Below are 18,847 nucleotides of genomic sequence, written 5' to 3'. Positions count from 1 at the left end.
GAAAGGCAAGAGGGTGCTTTCTGACAGCATTTTTTCCCCAGAGTTTAGAGGTGTTCTATGCTAAATTCATACAAGGGCAAACCTTTCTTACAACCATTTTGAGAACTTCAACATGGAAACACAGGAAATAGAAAATTGGCAAGGTTGTACATGAAGTTTTCCCAATATAATTCAAGAAAAACCTTGGTGAATGCTTTAAGGTGGTGAGAACAGGGTTTGGCTTACTCAGCCTTCAACGGGTTTCTTTATTTCACTTTTTGTTAGTGAGTGTGGCTAAAAGTGTTAAAACTGCTCAAATACAGAAGGCAGATGGTTCCAGGTCCAGTTATTGAACAGAAGAGGTACAGGAGAGATGCAATTTGTGGAACACAAAGACCATGCTCATCTTTGCTTCATCTTGTTTCTTTCTGTATTTCATCAGGTCTTTTGTTACAGAAATAAAAGAAACGGACACCACCTGTGTAGTTGTTCTATTTCAGTATATTTTTGAGGCAGGAAAAATAAATGGTATGAGACAGAAAATTTCATTCAGCTAGCTACCTCCATTTTCACAGAGGTGGGATCATACATTTAGGCATGTAATTTCAGACCAAGCCTTCTTATATCCATTTATCGTTTTAAGGAGCCCAGGATTTATTCAATGTCATTACTCTCAGCCTCAGGACTGAGGTTTGCATGATGCCCTTACTCTCGCCTCCTCCTTCCCTGAAAGGATCACACGCTACAGAATATTTTAAAAGAGGTGAAAAACTCATCCTTCCCAAAGCAAAATTCAGCCCTTACAAAAAAGGGCCAGATTTGATTTATTGGAGTGCAGCCTGAGTCAACCACAGGGCACAGATTTCTGCAGCAGGCTGTACTTTAACAGATATGCTGCTTGGCTCTGCTGTTGTCTCTCTTTCACTGCACAGTGTTTGAAGTAATGAATGCAGCTGTGGCAAATTACACTTTTTTTTTAAATGGGTTTTCAGTTTAAACGACCCCACTCAGAATTCAGATCCATCACCTCTCGCTGTCTCACACCAAGGATCTTGGTCCCACAGGTGAGATTCCTGATCCTCCACCATCATGACCCAACTCATCATGTTTCTGCAAAACACCTCCCTTGGCAAAACACTCCCAGGGTAAACTTGGTTTTTGTTAGAACTCTGCATCTGCCTTGCCCAGCATATGGATGTTACTCTATCTATGAGGAAGATGTTACTTTATCTATGAGGAAGCTGAAAAAAGTCACCTGGAAGAGACTAAATCCTCCTGATCCTATTCCCAGCAGGGAACTTCCCAAAGTGATGGAGCTGGGAATACCTGGGTGTCATTCTGTGCTGGGCGAGCCCCCTAAGAATGGTTCCTGACCTTAACTAGCATCTAGGGGGTCTTTTTCTCTCTTCCATAAAATCTCTCCCCCCTATTTCGCTCCAGAGCTCTGGAAGGTCTGCTCCTGTAAGGAAGCACATGGAGTGACATTCTGCTACCATGAAAGTCAACAGCAAAACTCTCAGTGGTTAATTAGAATTGGCACTTAGTTTAACTTTTTTAGTGGAGAGTAGCACTCTAATTCTCCAGGGATAGGGAGAGTAGGGAGCATAAAACTCCATGTTACAGATACTTACACTATCTACGTACTGCACAGTTTGGCAGCAAGCAAGACCTATTTTCCTTCATTTTACATTCCATCATTCTTTTGAAATGTATTTAATCTTTTGCTGCTTTGGGGGTTGGGTTTGTTTTTTGTTGCCTTTTTTTTCTTTTTTTCCAAATGCCAAACCACTTTAAAACAATCATAAAGGCTCTTGAACAGTGAGGCCCTTTGTCTTCGCACAGAATTAACATAGCACAGGTTCCTTTCCTGTGCAGCTGGAGGCACCCACTTGTAAGTGAAAGAGTGGCTCATTCCCCTCAGCCAGCCAGTTCTCAGCCAAGAATCTAACAAAGGGAAATAATTTTGGTGTTTGTCTGAAGTGTTATTCCCCATGTTGCATCATATATTCATGTTACTGTATAAGACCAATAGAGGACAAACCAAACCCCAGGGAAGTAAAAAAATGTTTTCACTGTTTTTCACCCTCTCCCCAGGAATTGCACACTGATTATTACAGAAAAACGTATTAAGAACCTAAATATTACAACGGGGAGTCAAGCGGAGGAAAAAAATTCTTTCCTTTGCCCACACATCCTTTTCTGCTTCAGGGGCATGAATACCTACTCCTGCTGGCTGGGGAGAGAAAAGAAGGGCTGTGGGAAGGAAAGAGAAGCTGTGGGATGAATCAAGCAACTCTCTTCCCTCTTGAGCTACTGAAGTGATGCTAGACTCAAGAGATGTGAGGGAGTCACAGAGAGCCCTGCAGGTCCCTGCTCCCCCTCTCCCTTCACCTCTGAGCTCTCACACAACTCCTTGTGGGGGCTGATGCCTGCAGATCCACACCTCAGGCCATCATCCACGTGGGAAATGGGGGAGCCAATCTGCAATGAGCAAGAGGAAAACCCCAAGGGAAAGAAAAGGCGAAAGAAATTGATGGCAGGGGAAGGACTGTGAGTGGAAAGAACACTGAGACTTGTGAGATAAGGAGCAAAGGATAGACTGAGTAAGAATAAGAGGAAAACATGGGTGGGAATAAAGCTTTTGAAGAAAAAAGGGGGAGACTTGGAAGAAGAAAATTGGGAATGCCAACAGATCATGAAAATGTTTCATAGTGTCAAGGATTGCTCCTTATTCCACCCTTTTTTTCTCGTTCTAACAAAATTCTTACTGGAGGAAAAGGACAACGTTTGGGAGACAGAGTGAGAGCAAACTAAACATGACATAATTAAAAAAAGAAAGTAGGAAGGGACAAAATATACCTTTTTTAAAGCAGATAGTGAAAAATAAACTGGTGGAGTGTACCTGTGGTCCAGGACTCTGTTTACTTTCCTTTTCACTAACTAGAAGTATTTAGGCTCAAAATTACTCCACTGCTATGAAGCGGTTTGTGTGACAGCAGATGTTATCTGCACACTAAGGTCCAAGAACACCAATACCAGCTCCCAGCTGCAATCATGCAATGGAGAGGAATTTGCATGGTTCAAGCAGTGACTTGAAAATGTTGAAAGCACTGTGATGGATATCTTTATACTCCATTTCCTAGAGGCTAAGCAGCAGTGTATAGATGCAGAAGGGAATTTTTTCTTTAACTGAGGAAAAAAAACCCCAGAACCCAACAAACAAAATCAGTAGGAAAAAGATAATCCACTGTGCATTTTCAGCTCTGCTTGTTTTTGGAAAAAGCAGAGTAAATAATTTCTGTTCTTGAGAACAGCTTTAGTCAGACTCAATTCTGTCTCAGGTTGTGCAGTCACACAAGGGAAATCAACCTCAAGCTACCTGGCTTATCAGCATGTTTTAGAAGAGAAAAAGAGTACTTGCTGACTGTCCCCCTTGCATCTTTTCCAACTCACTGATGAAAGCAGCTGAGCAAAGAAGAGTTGGAAAAAAAGTTTGCAATTTATCTCACTAGGGTAAAAGTAAATTCTTACCCCCTCCAAACAAGCAGGATGAGCAATGATTCAGAGAGTTGTCTAGATCGCAGTGACTTCTGGACTTTCTTAGTCATACAGTATTTTAAGCTACCCCTAAAATGCTGCTATTTTTTGCTCAGCATCAAGATCAATTCCATTGCTGTTCTCTAGCCGAGATGGACAGATATGTTCTTTGATTTCTTGACCCAGGCTATTATTATGGGGAATACAAGAATTTCTTTCATTTGTTGACCCAGGCTATTATTTTGTATAAGGAAACACTATATCCCTAAGCTGTGAATCTGAGGTCATTACTGAGATGCCAAAAGGAATTTCAGAGATTATTGAACATGTATCTTGGCCTTATTTTTGAAAAAGTAAACAATTTTCTTACAATTATTTGCACAATAAGGGGAAACAAATGTCAAATATAATAGCAAGTTTTATCCCTGCTAAAAAAAAAAAATCACTTTTTTCCTCATTTGTTCTGTCTGTGATTCTGTCTCAAATTCTTGTTATTTTGTCTTGAATAAGTTTCTGTTGTATTACATAACCTATACCATTGTAAGTCACCTCTACATGTAGATGTCCTTTAAAACAACAAAACAAGAGAAATCAACAATCAACTACAATTAGAAATATTAACTAAATTTAAAGCAATGAGTCTTCACAGACAGTTAATGCATGCCCTGATGACTTTTTGACAATCTTTTTAGTATGCAGTACAATAGCTTGCTAACGTTAAGTGATACTTTTAAATATGAAAATGTATATTGAGATGACAGATAAAAGCATTACATGATGTTTGCCCTTGGATTAAAGGTTTCTTATTTGTTTGCAGTGACATGAGAAATGATAATGGATTTGGAAAAACTGATATTGTTTGTCATGTCACAGGTTCCTCTGAGATCTTCCTCTTTTGTGTTACTTTTAATACAAAGGGAGGCCTAACATTGCATTAAGTCAAATCTTAGAGGCTTAGCCTAAACCTTAACATCAGAATAGCTGACATAATTCTTGATAAGGCTTTAGATGTGGGCAGAGCAATTCATAATAAGCAACAGGTTTGGAGCGTGTATCCAGCTTACAAATGACTTCAAGGTACAGTCCCATACAGAGCATGTTAACATTTAACCTTCAGGTAAAAAAAAAAGCATGAAGTCTTATTATTCAAAATCAGCTCCAAGAGCAAACATGGCAGATTTCATCTCGCCAGGCAAAAAAGAGAAAAATTGGTATGTTTGGCAAAACTTCCTAATCAGTAGAAATACATGCTTGAGTTTCTATTCACCTTTCCATGCTGGGAAAGAATGCTCCAGTTACACTAATGCTGCCAGAAAAGCCCGGCAGTATCTCACCTGAAAGACCTACAAGCTACAAAATATCAGTCAGGCATTTTCTTTTGCAGAGGAATAACCCCCCTTAGCCAGTTCCATTCTGCCCCCAAAACAACAAGCTAAATCTGATCTTGCAGCCAGGCTAATGATAGAAAAGGTTTGTCCCTCAACCTCTGGAAAGAGAGGTTAGGGTAGAAACATAAAAACACTCTTGTTTTTTACACAGACATGGCATATAATCTTTAAAAACAATCAATAAGTCACAGTTGGCTGAAGTCAATGTCAGACCTCCATTGCTGGCACTTTGCTTGGAGGTCCCTTCCAAGCCAAGCCCTTCTATGATTCCATGAAGTCAGAGAGAAAAGAGATGTGCTGAAAGACCGACCATATTGCTAAGAGTTGATAAAGAAAAAAAAAGATAAACTGACTACAAGAGACCAATTTTTTTTTGAAACATTGAAATGAAATTGTATCTCTTTTAACAGTATAAATATCAATAATCAGAATACCCTATGAAAGCAAAAAGGAAAAAAAGTAAACCTATGCAACAACAGTAGAAGGGTTATTTGCATTGTTTTCTGTGAAACTTTTAATGAAATCGGGCACAGAATTCAACAAGCAAAATCCCACCTGCTTTGACCATATTGGAGATAGTCAGACCTTGGTTAAATGTGAGCATGCACGCACTAATCTGAAACACCTCTGCACAATTAGAAAAAACTATAGTGTAAAAGTCAATCTGGAAATGAATTATAGTTAAAGGAATATATATTGCAGGAAAAAAAAATACACGGTACTTAAAAAAAAATGGTACTAATTGCAGTTGGATGAAAAGCCTAGAAGCAGAAGTTCCCTAACCCATAATTCCACCAAAAAAAGAAACCTGTCAAAATATCAAAATCTATTTTTCCATCCTATATATTATGTTACACACTAAAATGAAAAATACCCAAACCCATCTCAAATAAAAATTTCTTTGGCAAGGTGGATAAAAGTCATCTGTAGTTTAAAATTTATTTTTGATTACATAGACATTCTGGAGGTTCACTACTCTTGTAATTACAATTCAGGTTGGTAACCTCAGTTTGTGAAAAAGAATCTGCAATTAAGTGTATTGTTACAATTCCAAAAGTTAAATTTTTAGGTTTAAAAGAGATGAAATCCAGTTCTAGAACTTGGGGGGGGGGGGGGGGGGGGGGGAGGGGTGGAAGAGGGGAAAAATGCAAACCAGAAAATCCAGCAAAAAATCTAAAGATAAGAATCTTTAGAGAAACATACAATACCAAAAGTCACACTTTATTTGTTATTACCTAAGTAATATTTTTCTGTAACTGCCTGAGTATGAATTACATCACAGTTACAGTCATTTTAGGTATTTAAGAGATCTTTCTAAAACAGAAGGAACTACTAAGGGGAGAAAAACAAAACACCAAGAGAGCGATGAGCATCTCTTTATCAGTCTAACCTGAGATGTTACTTTCATTTGCTCTCCCTTCCTTGTTGAGGGTTGGTGGGAACAGTCCTGGTCTGTGTCCAAAATGTCAATGACCCCAAACAGATCCTTTGATAACTGAGAACAGCAAAAATACATTAACAGAGCAAACCAGGCATCTTCCCTGCTGGGTATGCAGAGGAATGCTGATATAAAAATACTTTGGTGCCACTTCACCTGAGCAGCACAGAACAACTTACTCCATGCACTGATCTCAAAAACAAAAAGCAGAAACTAGAACAATACAAAAAAAACCCACAAAAAACAAACAAAAAAAATCCACAAAAAAAGGCAAACTAGGAGGGAAAGAAAGTACAGAAGCATAGTGGGGAAAGAGGGGAAAGAAAATTAAGGAATTACTCATTCAGACTCAAAGTCCAGGAAGGGACATGAGGAGAAAAAAAATGCTTGCTGAAATTGGGGCTTGATTGCTTTGGGGTTTTAAGTACAAGACAAAAAGTTTCCCTACCTAAGCAGTAAAATAGATTCAAGTAATTGAACAAGCCCTTTGCTCAGGTATTACCAGTCTGAACAGCTGTTTTTTTTCTAGGAAGGTTCTTCACAGGCTTGCTTTCAGAGTCAGCTGGCAAGGACCCTTCTGCCATCCTTTGATCTTTGCTAACTTCTGAGGTGACAGTCTCAAATATTCTGACCCATGAACTGGATAACAGGGGGACTGACCTACAGGAAAACTCAGGGAGTTTAACAAGGACATAAGGAAACTTCTGCTCCTGGAAGAAAATAACTTCAGGCAGCAGCAAAGCCTGGGGACTGACAAGTGAAAAGTGGTTGAGCAGTAGAGGTAACTTACATTATTTACATCATAGCAAGTGCCTCTTCCACCTACTATCAGTTAAAAAGCAGGGCTACTTCATACAGTGGCCTCAACTTTTCATTCAATTTCCCAGGCTAAAAATAAGTTGCAGTAATCTCATAAGGTGTCAGAAAGAAAATGAATATCAGAAAGAAAATCTGTCACAATACAGAATAGCAGCAACTAGAGCAATATGTATCCTTGATTTTTTTTGTGTCTCTTGAATTCCAAGCCTGGTCATCTGAGTTAGTCAGAAAGGGGAACAAAAAGCAACAACCCAAGAAGAAAAACAACCCCAAAAAAAAATCCAATGATTCATGATGACCAGAGAAATGGTGAACAAGATGCGAATGAAACATTCATCAGGTGCCAAGTAGCAGACATGCCATATACTTACTTCAAAACAGCAGCTTATCCCACTTTATTCTGTTGAAACCATCACTCTAATAACTTATTATTTTTATTACACATCCCTCTATATTTGCCTTTTACTTCTCATCTCAATATTTAATCAACATTGATATTTATAGATAAGACTGGGCTGACCACTTTGCAGCTCATAAGTTCTACTAGGTTTCAGTAGAAACATTATACAAATTTATACCCATATTACACTCAATTTTGCATGCTAGACAGATTGAGCTCATGTTCTGCAAGTTTTCCAAAAAGCAGAACTAACATCAAAGTAAAAAGTGCCCAGTTTCCTGTTCACTTTGTAGTAGGTTTGCATTTTCAAACACAGTGCATAATCATAAGTGAAAAAATGGATGGAGTCAGCCAGAATTACTTTTGTAAAACAGCAATTTACACACAGAATTTCCACTATAAGGAAAGAGGGGAAAAAAAAGGAACAGTAAGCCAGGTAGGGGGGGAAGGAGAGGGTCTCCTAATTTTTGAAAAATATAAAAAAACAAAAAACACAGAAGACTTCTTAAAATGCATCTGTGAGACTTTAGGGTAACTATGGTTATCTTTACAAAATACATCCTATGAAAAATAAACAGATTTTGAAGTGCTGGGAAACTACAGACAAAACAAATGGCTAAAACGCAGAGCAGAGGTTCTTTCAATTAAAACTCATTTTAGGTGTTCCCCATGGTAAGTACCTGTGCTTTCCAGTTGTTTCCAAGCCTAGTAATTTGAAACTTGGACATTCTCTACATCTGAATGAGTTCATCTGCCTGGATGAACCATCACATCTCTAATAAAGTAGTAGAGCCAATGAGTTTAGAGCCACTGGGGACTTTGCTTCAAGCTGTGACAATTAGGGAGAAATGTGGGTTTTTCCCCCCAGTTGCCTTTGGAGGCTTGACCATACCACCCTTATGAATATTTTTCCGGAACTGGTTGGTGACCTTTTTTGTTCAGGTAGAGACTTCACCAGGGCCTGGCAAACCCCTGGCCCCAGAGAGGCTTTGGCCAGTGGGGATGGCAGAGGGATGTTTCCCAGCTTCCCTGACAGCAGCCAGCAGGGCAGGGGGCTCTGTTTGCCCACAGGCTCTGCAGGTGCCAGTGGAGGAGAGCAGAGAGGCAAGAGCTGACAGCTTCTGTCAGGCATGACTGGCCATGCCATTCCCTCCCTCCCTCCCTCCCTTCCTTCCCTCTCTCTTCTGTGGGCAGGGGCTGTCTGGCTTTTCATGCCCCACGTGCACCTCCAGGAGGCAGAGGTGGGAAAGGAGGGAAAGAACAAGTTGGTTTTGTGTGGCACAGTTGCTCTAATCAACCAAGCATGAAGCATGGGAACCTGGCATTCCCATTTCCAGTTCCCCTCCCATGCAGTTAACTGGGAGCAATCAGCCCCCAGTGCAACCTGCTGCAGATTCAGCTCCCAGGGCTCAAGAGCCAGACATCTGACCGTAAGCTGCTCTTGTCTGGAGCATCAGCCACAGAATTCAGAAATTTCCCCTGAGTAAACCCAGCAGGTTTATTCCTTTTATCATAGGGCTTTGCAGCTTCTCAGTCAGGCTCTCATCTTTAGCTTAGGTAGAGAACAACAATATGTTTTTCCTTTTTTGGCAAAACAGAGACCATCTGAAACTTTTAAATGCAGTCATACACATTTATCATGCTAAAGCAGATAGAGGTCTATAGAAACCTTTTGTATGACTCCTAAAAACAGAAGTTATATTCAGGTGAAGACAGGCTTTTGTAGCACAATGTTGATGGGTAGCACTACCAGCTCTCCTCAGAAGTCCCATCCCTTTCAGCTTACTTCTATTTCATTTCACATGTGTTGGGCCAAGCCACTTTACTTTAAGCTTCAATCACCCGTGTCAATCCTTATTCTCACAGCTGAACAGTCCTTTTAACAAAAGAAAGCTTTGCATGCCTGGACACACGCTGAATGTTTAGGAATCAGAACCGGGGTGGGCAAACCCCTGAAAGCACTTGGGGGAGAAGAGCAATCCCCTCGCTGTGTGGTCAGAACAGGACTTTATAGAACAGCAGCCAGAAGTGCTCCCCAAGCACCGCGGCCATGAGCAAGCATTTAAGGCAGCAGGGAACTGATGCCACCTGTGCAGCCCTGCTGGGACCACAGGAGGTCAAGCTTCACTAGGCAACCACTTCTTTGGTCTGTGTACCTCCCAGTCCTCAGAGACTGTCAGAAGCCAAGACACCCCTCTGGATGCCCCTGGCAGGGGGCTGGGGAGTCCTGGCAGGAAGCCAAAGATACTTAGGATTTCTATCTTAAGCCATGGAACAAATTACCAACCTTGTATGAAGAATCACAAGTCACAAAAGTTTAAGTACAGTGATAATAAATTAATCACAGGGTGAAAAGTGGAATTTTGGGGGTTTTTAGTATGAGAGTCTAGAAGACAATGGAGGGATTTGGTCATTGTCTTATTCTTCTTTCTTCATCCTAGCCTCCACCTTCTTAGTAATGTTGGCACATTTGGATTGGTTTAGAACAGAAATGCAGTCTAACATAAGTGATAGGTATTGGAAAATAATGATAAAGTACACATAATTCATAGTATAAAATGTAGACACCAGCCCAGGGGCAGGCAGTCTGCCTTTGACAGACCTGCAAGACAGAACTCTGCGGGTTTGAAAAAGAATGTTTTAAATAATCAACAATACACCTTGTAAACCAGAGTCGAAGAATTCCAACTCTTTCTTCGACCATCAAACTGAGAAAAAGAGACTCTTGAGGTCATCCTGAATGCAGGGAACCTGAGAAGAGACCCTGCTTCTAAGGCCCAGGTCTACATGGCCCAAGTCATGTTTACTGTAAGACACCTTGGCTGCTCTTGCCTCAGGCCTGTTTATCTCTGCTCCTTTTCTCACCGAAGCACTCAGACTCCTTTTCTCAGTAATGGGACTTTGGAGAGCTTGCTTTCAAACAACTAATAAAATTCAAAACAAGGCTTCCTGATTTGTTTCTTTGGTACAGTATTCCCTGTTCAGCTCCTGCCAAAGCTCCCCTCCCAAGGCAGGCAAAAGTTTCTTCCAAACCATCTTCCTCCCACATATTAATTAAGCATTACTCCCAGGTCTTGCAGCAGGCTTGCTTTTCGCTGACCACAAGGTAATTGTAGACAGATTTCCAGCCAAGCCTCGTTGCTGGCTTAGTTTTTTTCCTCCACTTAGGGAGTTCAAATTCACAGAGGTTGTGCTGTGCCTACTACATTATAATACATGCAGTACACTACAAATATTCTGCTGAAACTTCAGCACCATTAACATATATAATTAGGAAACCCTCATATTACCATGTTGTAGAATCAGCAAACAACATGTAAACTAAGGATTTTTTGAGTTTTGTCTGGTCCTTTTTGCCCTCTAGGTGTTGCAATTAATTATACCACTGCTTTTTGTTTTGCAAGTATTATTATAGTTAATGATGATTAGTGTAGATAATTTTGTTAGGTTACTGTTTTCTAGCTTAGGGGTATCACTTTCATTCTAAAGTGTTGATTGTTTCTTATCTAACTTTGAAAATGAGATTAGATGTTTCTTGTATTGTCAAACTATGTAGATTTATATGGTAATTTAAAATCTGATAAGCTATGAGTGGCATAGGATTGTGTAATAAAGCAATCACAGCAGTTGACACTTCAGAGGGAATTAAAATGAGTCTTGCTTTAAAAGAGAGAGACAAAAAAACCAAAAAAAGCCACTGCATGCGGGGGACCAAAGCACTGGGGGATGCATTTAGGGTGAGAGAATCATTACTTAACTTACAAGCAGTGGCCTCATTTTCTCTGCATGACTGGACAGGTGCATCCATTATGTGTTATTTCAGGAGGAAGAATAAAGGAAATAAATGGCCAAATACCAGGAGCTGCCTAGAATGAGACAGACTCACTGAAGATTTCCGTGATGGGACTTGGATTACAGGCTTCTCCTAATGCAGCTCTCCTTACATGCTTTTGCAGAGACATGGATGGGAGAATAATAAGGCAGGAGTGACCCCAATCCAGTGGATGCAGTTTTTTTCTAGAGGAAATTTAAATTCTCCTTGTAGGTGGAGCAAAGAAAAAGCAATCCTTTTGCCTTCAGATTTAAAGGCAGCTTCTTAACTAACTCTGTAAATTGAATTATGCATAAGAACTCTGCACAGAAATACCCTTTTCAGTATCTATGAAAGTGAAACAAGAAGTCAAAAGGATGCTTTTAGGAAAAGATGATGCCCCTGGGGACTGTTAGGAAGGCACATGATTTTGCAGGATGGGAGGCTGCCTGCTGATTTCCTTCTTACAAGAAGTCACCCCAGTGTACGTTCTGTTCTTAGGCTTGTGACTCAGGGCTGTCATGCTGCAGCCAAAATGTGGCAGGACAGAAAAGGCTGAAAGAACTGTCCAGAACACGACAGGAGGAATGTCTGTTTGAATATGGCTCTTGCACATGGCAAACATGATTTTGGAGCCTCCAAAGGCTGCCTTAAACAGGCCAGGGCAGTGCAGTAACACCAGGCCACCTTCCTCCCCCATGAAGGACACAGATCCCTCTCCTCATCAGAAGATCTCCTCATCCCTTCATCAGAAGGAGCTGGCACCAGTAACAAGCCCCTTCACAAGTTTCTCTATGGCACAGCCAAAAGATGTCATTAGGAGGGCAGACTGCTGACTGGAGAAGACACAGTCACATTTTGGGACCTCCCCAGAATCCATATTAGGAGAACTTAAAAGTTGGTGTTAAGATGGTGGAGGAAGGGATGGGCTGTGCCTTATAAAAGTGATCTCATTTCTATCAAGAAAGAAAAGGAAATGCAGATGCTTATGTCAAGCCACTGTGCATTTAAGAGTAGCTGAGTCTCAGTCTGAACAGCAGAGCTGTGATCTACTTGTTTCAGTTATGCAATCCATATTTTATGACCAAATTGTGATCAAACAGTGTTATAGCTATTGTTCTTGCAGATTTTACATCTGAATAGTAGACACTGCTGTATCATTAGACATCTGACACATCTCTTTCCTGGCTGCACAGCATGAGTGGCTATCTGAAACAAGGAGCATACAAGTCCTGGATAAAAGATAGTGGTGGGGATCCTTTATTCTGGAATATTATAATTCTGAGTTAACAAGCCAAGAATAGAGACCAAGAGGCAAAATTTACCTTTGGTTTTGGAAGAAAATTTTATAGCATTTCCCACTCTCCTTTTCACTCCTTAAGTCTTACGCATATCTTGAATAATTTGGAAATGACCTGGAAAATGTACCTGAGCTATGGAGTGCTCCCAGTGTTCTCTATTTGCTTTAACTCAAACAAAAATTAATACAGTACCATAAATGTGTCAAGAGATAAATTAAGAAAAAAAAATAGTCTTTTCTCTCCCTGAAAGAGCTTAAATGCTACAGTGCTGCTATCCTCAGTTAAGAGTTTTGAGGTATGAAAGATTCTCCTCAACAGCAAGCGCTAACAGAATGTCTTATCAGAGCCAGCACTACCTCTAACAGCTCAGATCTGCCAGTGAGAGACTGCTTAGCAAAAAAAAAATTCATTTCTAACTTCTCCTGCACTCTACATCCTCCTGGGCTAGGCTGCTGGCACAACTGTGTTTCTGCTTCCCTAACTAATATCCTTGTCTTTATTCTGCTTTCTTCCTCTGGCCACCTCTTGCTCTGCCCCCTCCATGGTCCATCTGCTGCTCACTGCAGTGAAACCAGCCTCCCACCCTCCCTCCAAAACCCACACTGCTGACAATGAGCCCTTTCCCAGAACAAAAAAAATAGAGTGAGCAAAATAAAAACCATATCCTCCGTCACAGTCCCAAATAAGTCACAAGTATCCAAAAAATAAAAGACTTCTAGCAGAAACCCCAGAGTAAAGAAGTAAATGCTACTCAGAAAGAGATAAGCCTGAACTCTTAAATCACTTAATGCCTTCCCTGAAGTCACAGATCTACTGTGGACCAGAGAAGTCAAATCTTGTCTGCTCCAAGGGATGAAGGGGCACTACAGGCAGGACTCAACATCCTATCCTGCCCTTTCATCTTCAACAATCCTTGTTTCTCATCTGACACATCTGTGCTATAGATTGCAGTGACTTTAATACCAGAGATTCATGGAGGATTTTTCATTGTCAAACCCACAGCAATGAACAATTCTAACCATTTCTGGAAAGCCTTTTTCCATTCCCCCTCCACACCTGTCAAACTATCTTAACAGTATTGGTTAAGTAAAGCTGCATAAACCCAGTATAAATCAGCTGATTTGCTCTAATTCAGGCCTGTAACTCTTTAACATCATTGTGCTTTCATACTGCTCTAATTCAGTCAAGCAGCAAGTAGTATCCACTAGTAAAAAGACTTTATTTGTGAGGTGCTCCTGGAACATCTCTGCATAACCAAGAGCAAAAACAGTTTCATCCCTTTTGGCAAACAAGCAGCCAGGCAAGCTCCTTAGCCTAACCAAGGAGTGTACACTAACATCACGTGCTCAAGAATATTCATAATAATGCAAATATTTTTGCCCCATTGACTGAGCCTCTGCAAGTGAACAATTAGTTTCTTCTCTATAAATTTTAATAAGCATAGGGCAAACCATCTAAGCTGTAGCTGTTAGCTTTCTCCTCATCTCATTATAACAGAAGAATCCATTTGGCATTTGTCAGCTTTCGCTGTACATCTTCAGGAGAAGATCATTCTTTGTATTCAGCAGCTTCTTTTTTAATACATTGTCATGAACAAAAGCATGCATTCATTGCTTCTCAGATTTCTCTACAGGACTCAAGAAGAGAAAGTTTTGTTTGTCAGTTGTCATACTTCAGGGTATTTTTCATAAGCAAATCACGATTCATCAGCTTTATGTGGTTCTACTAAAAAAAGGAAGTGCTTGCTCCACTTTTCAACACACAGATGCAACCTCATTATAGGTCCAAGGATGAGCAACTCTAGATGCATAAACTCATAACCAATTAGCATTATGGGGAGATCTGTACTTTGAAATAAATTTTTGTGCAAGTAGCTAGGGAAAACTTCCCTGTGGTTATTAATTAGAGTGGGTAATTAAGACTATTAATCTTACTGACTTTTTTCTTTCTAATTCACAGCAATTTAGTTAGGAATAAATAACTGATCTTTTGGACAATTCTTCCAGCCTCAAACAAATTATTCTTTTCAGAAGGACAGCTAAGCATGGAAAGTGCATTCTCTACAACCACTACAAACCACAAGTAGCAGAGGAGAACAAAGCCCAATTTGAAAATTTGCAAAGAAAGCCGAGTTCATTTAACTGCACCTGCCACAGGTCAGCAGAACCTCCTCACTGCCCTAACATACACATTTCTCTGATCCCAGGCTAGACAAAAATGACAGGTAACAGGGCAAAAAGAGGAATTCCCTAATTTTGTTGGGGTAGAGAATAATCTGATACATAAGCACACTATACTATCTATCTTTTAGGTTCTTCAACAGCTGCACAGGCAGGAGTTCCTGGTGTTACAGCAGTGATTGCCACAGAGCTCTGCTACCAATTTTCCAAGAGGCTTACCACCGGCTTGGTTTATGTATTTAAAGGAATATTGCGACAGCCAAATGCAAAACTCCTTTTTGCCATCTTCATTTAGCAAAACATCAGATATTTGTGATATTTTTTCCCCCATATAATCCTTGCTCTTCTGTGATGCTTAGCACCTTTCAGAAGCACACAAAGCACTGTCTGTCACAGCCAGCTGTTTCCTTTCTACACCTTCCCAAGACAGCCCTGAATGGGAATTTCATTAGCTGGCTCCAAATGCAATAGGCCAGGTGTGGAGAGGGTATGACAGCAGACACTCACTAAGTGCTTTACTCAGTAATGCAGAGAAACAAATAAAAATCCTACAATAATGCAGACTTCTGAATAGAACTTTATTGCTGTTACTGCACAGGCAGGGGGGTGGCACAAAGAGACACACAGCTGTGGCTGTCATTCCATAAAAAAGGACAAGGAAACCAGTTTGGGCACAGGATCCTGATCATGCAAACTGGCTCTTTTCTATCTAGTTTGGGTATTTCAACTATACACATCCATCACACTGCCCAAACACATCCAGGGAGGGAGCTCACTCCAGGGGTGACAAAGATGGCATTCCACAGAACTTGGATTCTTTACACAGTTATTTATTAGTGAGAAAGCTCATGAAAAAAAAAAAACAAAAACGAAAAACAATTTTCCAGACAGCTACAATTGGATGTGATAGGAAATGTTTCAGACTGAAAAAGCCACACAAACCATTTTGTAACAAAGCAGTCCTGGGGACCCAGAGGGATCCCAGGTCCACAGACCACCTAAGTACAGATTTTTCTAATCTGCTCATGCAGTCTGGACATGAACAAGGGGATACCACACAGCCTTGGGATAAGGGACCAATCCCTCTCAGAGATGTAGATGCTCATACACCACCAGGGTGGATGATAATTGTTCACTGCAGATGTGCTCAGTGCCTTACAGATACCATTTCTAAGGCTTTACACACTGAAAAGCATTTAAAGTTTTGAAACACAATCCAAATAGGCCTGAGGCAGCCTAATTTTCCTTTCAAGGAGTTATGAATTTATACTTAGGCTCCTTCTTAACAGACCATTTTTGACCCAATGGCCCATGATCTCCTTCAAATCCAGCCCCAGCCTATCAGTCAGCTTCTGTTTAGTTCATAGATCATCAGTGCAATGGAATTTAACAGCTGCTCAGGAGCTATTATAGTCTTTCATGTCAATCTGATTGCCAAGGGTGTAAAACAAATGTCAAAAATCTTCAAGAATAATTTTAATTGATATTTACTGACCATACACAAGAAGTAAGCCTTTATGCCCTAGCTTTTTCTCCAAAGGGTAAAACCAAAATACCTTATGACCAGGGAATTAGAGCTGCCAGAACAAATTGGTCAACACAGTAAACATCAGATGTATTCTTAAGCTGTAGGAGCTTAACAGCACATTTACTCAATAAATCCCTGCTCTTCCTTTCATTCCTATAAACTAAAACTAGCTAAACTTCAAAAAGAAGTTTGAAAGGGAATATTTTTTTTTATTAAGATTTCACATTGGGCTTATTGTACATTTTTTGTGCACTTAAAATGCAATCCTCAAAACATCATCAATATATGAAGGTTCAAGAATTTGAAAAAAGTTGTATTACACAGAGAAACAATCTTTATAAGGCAGAAAAAAACCCTAGTTTGAGGTCAGATATATCTTTCAAAGTATGAAATAAACACATACGTAAACTAATTACCAGGAAAGAGAAAGCCCCGATGCACCGATTGAACATTAAAAAAAAACAAACCTCAAACTGTAGGTATGAAATTCAGCTTTGAGAAATCATCTAAAGCATTAGTCTTCATTTTCTTCAGTAAAAAAGAGGTGGAGGGAGAGAGACATTAAGCCAGTTAAAACATTTAAAGGATTCCACATCTTTTCCAAAACCCAAACAACCCCCAAAACTTGGAGTCAAGGGGAAGAAGCTACAAATGACCAGTCTTCTGTAAGTTCAAGGATGATCTCACACGTGTGAGCAAAGGGAAGCCCATCTGTGCTCCTTAACAGAGGGAGAGGAAGGTGATGAATGATTTGTCTCTTTCAATAATTTCTCGCAGGAGTTCCATACGTCACATAATACACCTCAAAGAGCAAGCAGCTGCTGACCACAAGCCTCAGTTCTTCCACTTCCAGGAAACATTTTCACACAGAGTGACAAAGTTTTTTTCTTTTTCTTTCCCTGTCCCTAAGGATTTTGGAGGTGTGTGAAAATGAATTAGAAAAGGAGAGCAGTTACTAAAGCAGCATTCAGGTAAAAGGTAAGCATCCATTTTCATTCCCTCAGGCAGAGGATGATAGTACATTCTAAATTACTAGGTAATAGGAAGTGATACCCTCCACCTCCTCCACACCTCTTCCAGTAGATGCCCATTAAAGAGCAGCCTTAGTCCAGAGCTGTGAACTAAAGGTTTTAGGAAATGGGACTTGGTGGTTTGCATTGAAATCATCACTTTTGCTCCATGTGTCATAGGAGAGCTGATCACATCCTTTGAGGTTTCTATTTGCTAGCAAAAGGCAGCTGGATGTCCAGCATGACAATTTTAAGTGGCTATAAAATGCACACCTTGCTCTTTCACACCTTCTTGTAAGAAGGCAACCCTGCCTGTGCACCCATCACAACATTCTGGATTATAAACTCAGAGCTGAGGAGAGAATATGTTTAATTCTCAGGTATATCAGTTGTTTGTTTGGTTTAGCCCTCATTTTCTTTTGAGTAAAAAGGAATATTAAAAATTGGAGTCATTGCTGGGACACAGCATCCATTGCAGAGAAAATGAAGAGAACTTAGTTAGCAAGGCAAATTTATTAAGAGGGAATTGCAAACTCTGTCAGCATTCTCCAAGAGGACAACTCAGAAGAATAAAATTAATTTGTATGAAAAGAAGAAAAAGAAAAGGGGAAAATTTACAGATTAGAAAAGTAACATACAGGAAGGCATTATATGCATATATATACAAATAAATAGCTGATACATAGAAATAAAAATAAAAATAAACTTTTAAAGGCAATGCTTTTGCTGGTTTCAAGGTCAGAGTAGATTTTCCACCACATTGAAGCAAAACCATGATGACATGTTTAAAGCCATTTCACTTCAACTCAAACTTGTCAACCAAAAGAAACAAAATATTAACTATTAAAAAATCTGTTTGTTTCTAGTAAAAGTTTTCAAAATGTTTATTCTAGTTCAATTGCCACACATGCACACCACAAAATTGGTGATCTAGATTAATTGTTCTGTTCCCTTGTAAAAATGTAAAACATGGGGAAGTTCTACACACATTTTTTTTTTCTCTGCTATGTTGTTACATTCAATCCAGGAGACAAGAGAATACTCCTGCTTTAAACCTTCTGGCTGCTCTTCAAGCTTATTCTTGCATAAAACTTCACCCATATCTGAAACAGCTCTGCTCAGAAATAGGGATCTTCTGAAATGCAGAAATGAATGAAGCAGATTGATCTTTTCAGTGTCAAACCATGAGGAGAAATAAATAAGAAATAAACAGCTGAAGACTGAGTAAAAGCTCAGCATTTGCACACCTGTGCACAGGTGGATTGAAGCACTGAGCACCAGGCTGCTATTAAATCAGAGTAATCAGTGAGACACATTCACAGAAATCACTAAGAAAGCTGCAATGTGTTTTTTGCTTTCAACTCTGTGAAATGCATGTCTTCAAAACTAGCTGAGTTCCTGCTTTTTGGCTTGATAGTATTTTGAGAGAGGAACTTTCTTTTCCCTGCAGAATTAA

This window comes from Passer domesticus, chromosome 2 (assembly GCF_036417665.1).
Source record: "Passer domesticus isolate bPasDom1 chromosome 2, bPasDom1.hap1, whole genome shotgun sequence".
Lineage (NCBI taxonomy): Eukaryota > Metazoa > Chordata > Aves > Passeriformes > Passeridae > Passer > Passer domesticus.
This window is presented reverse-complemented; position numbering follows the sequence as displayed.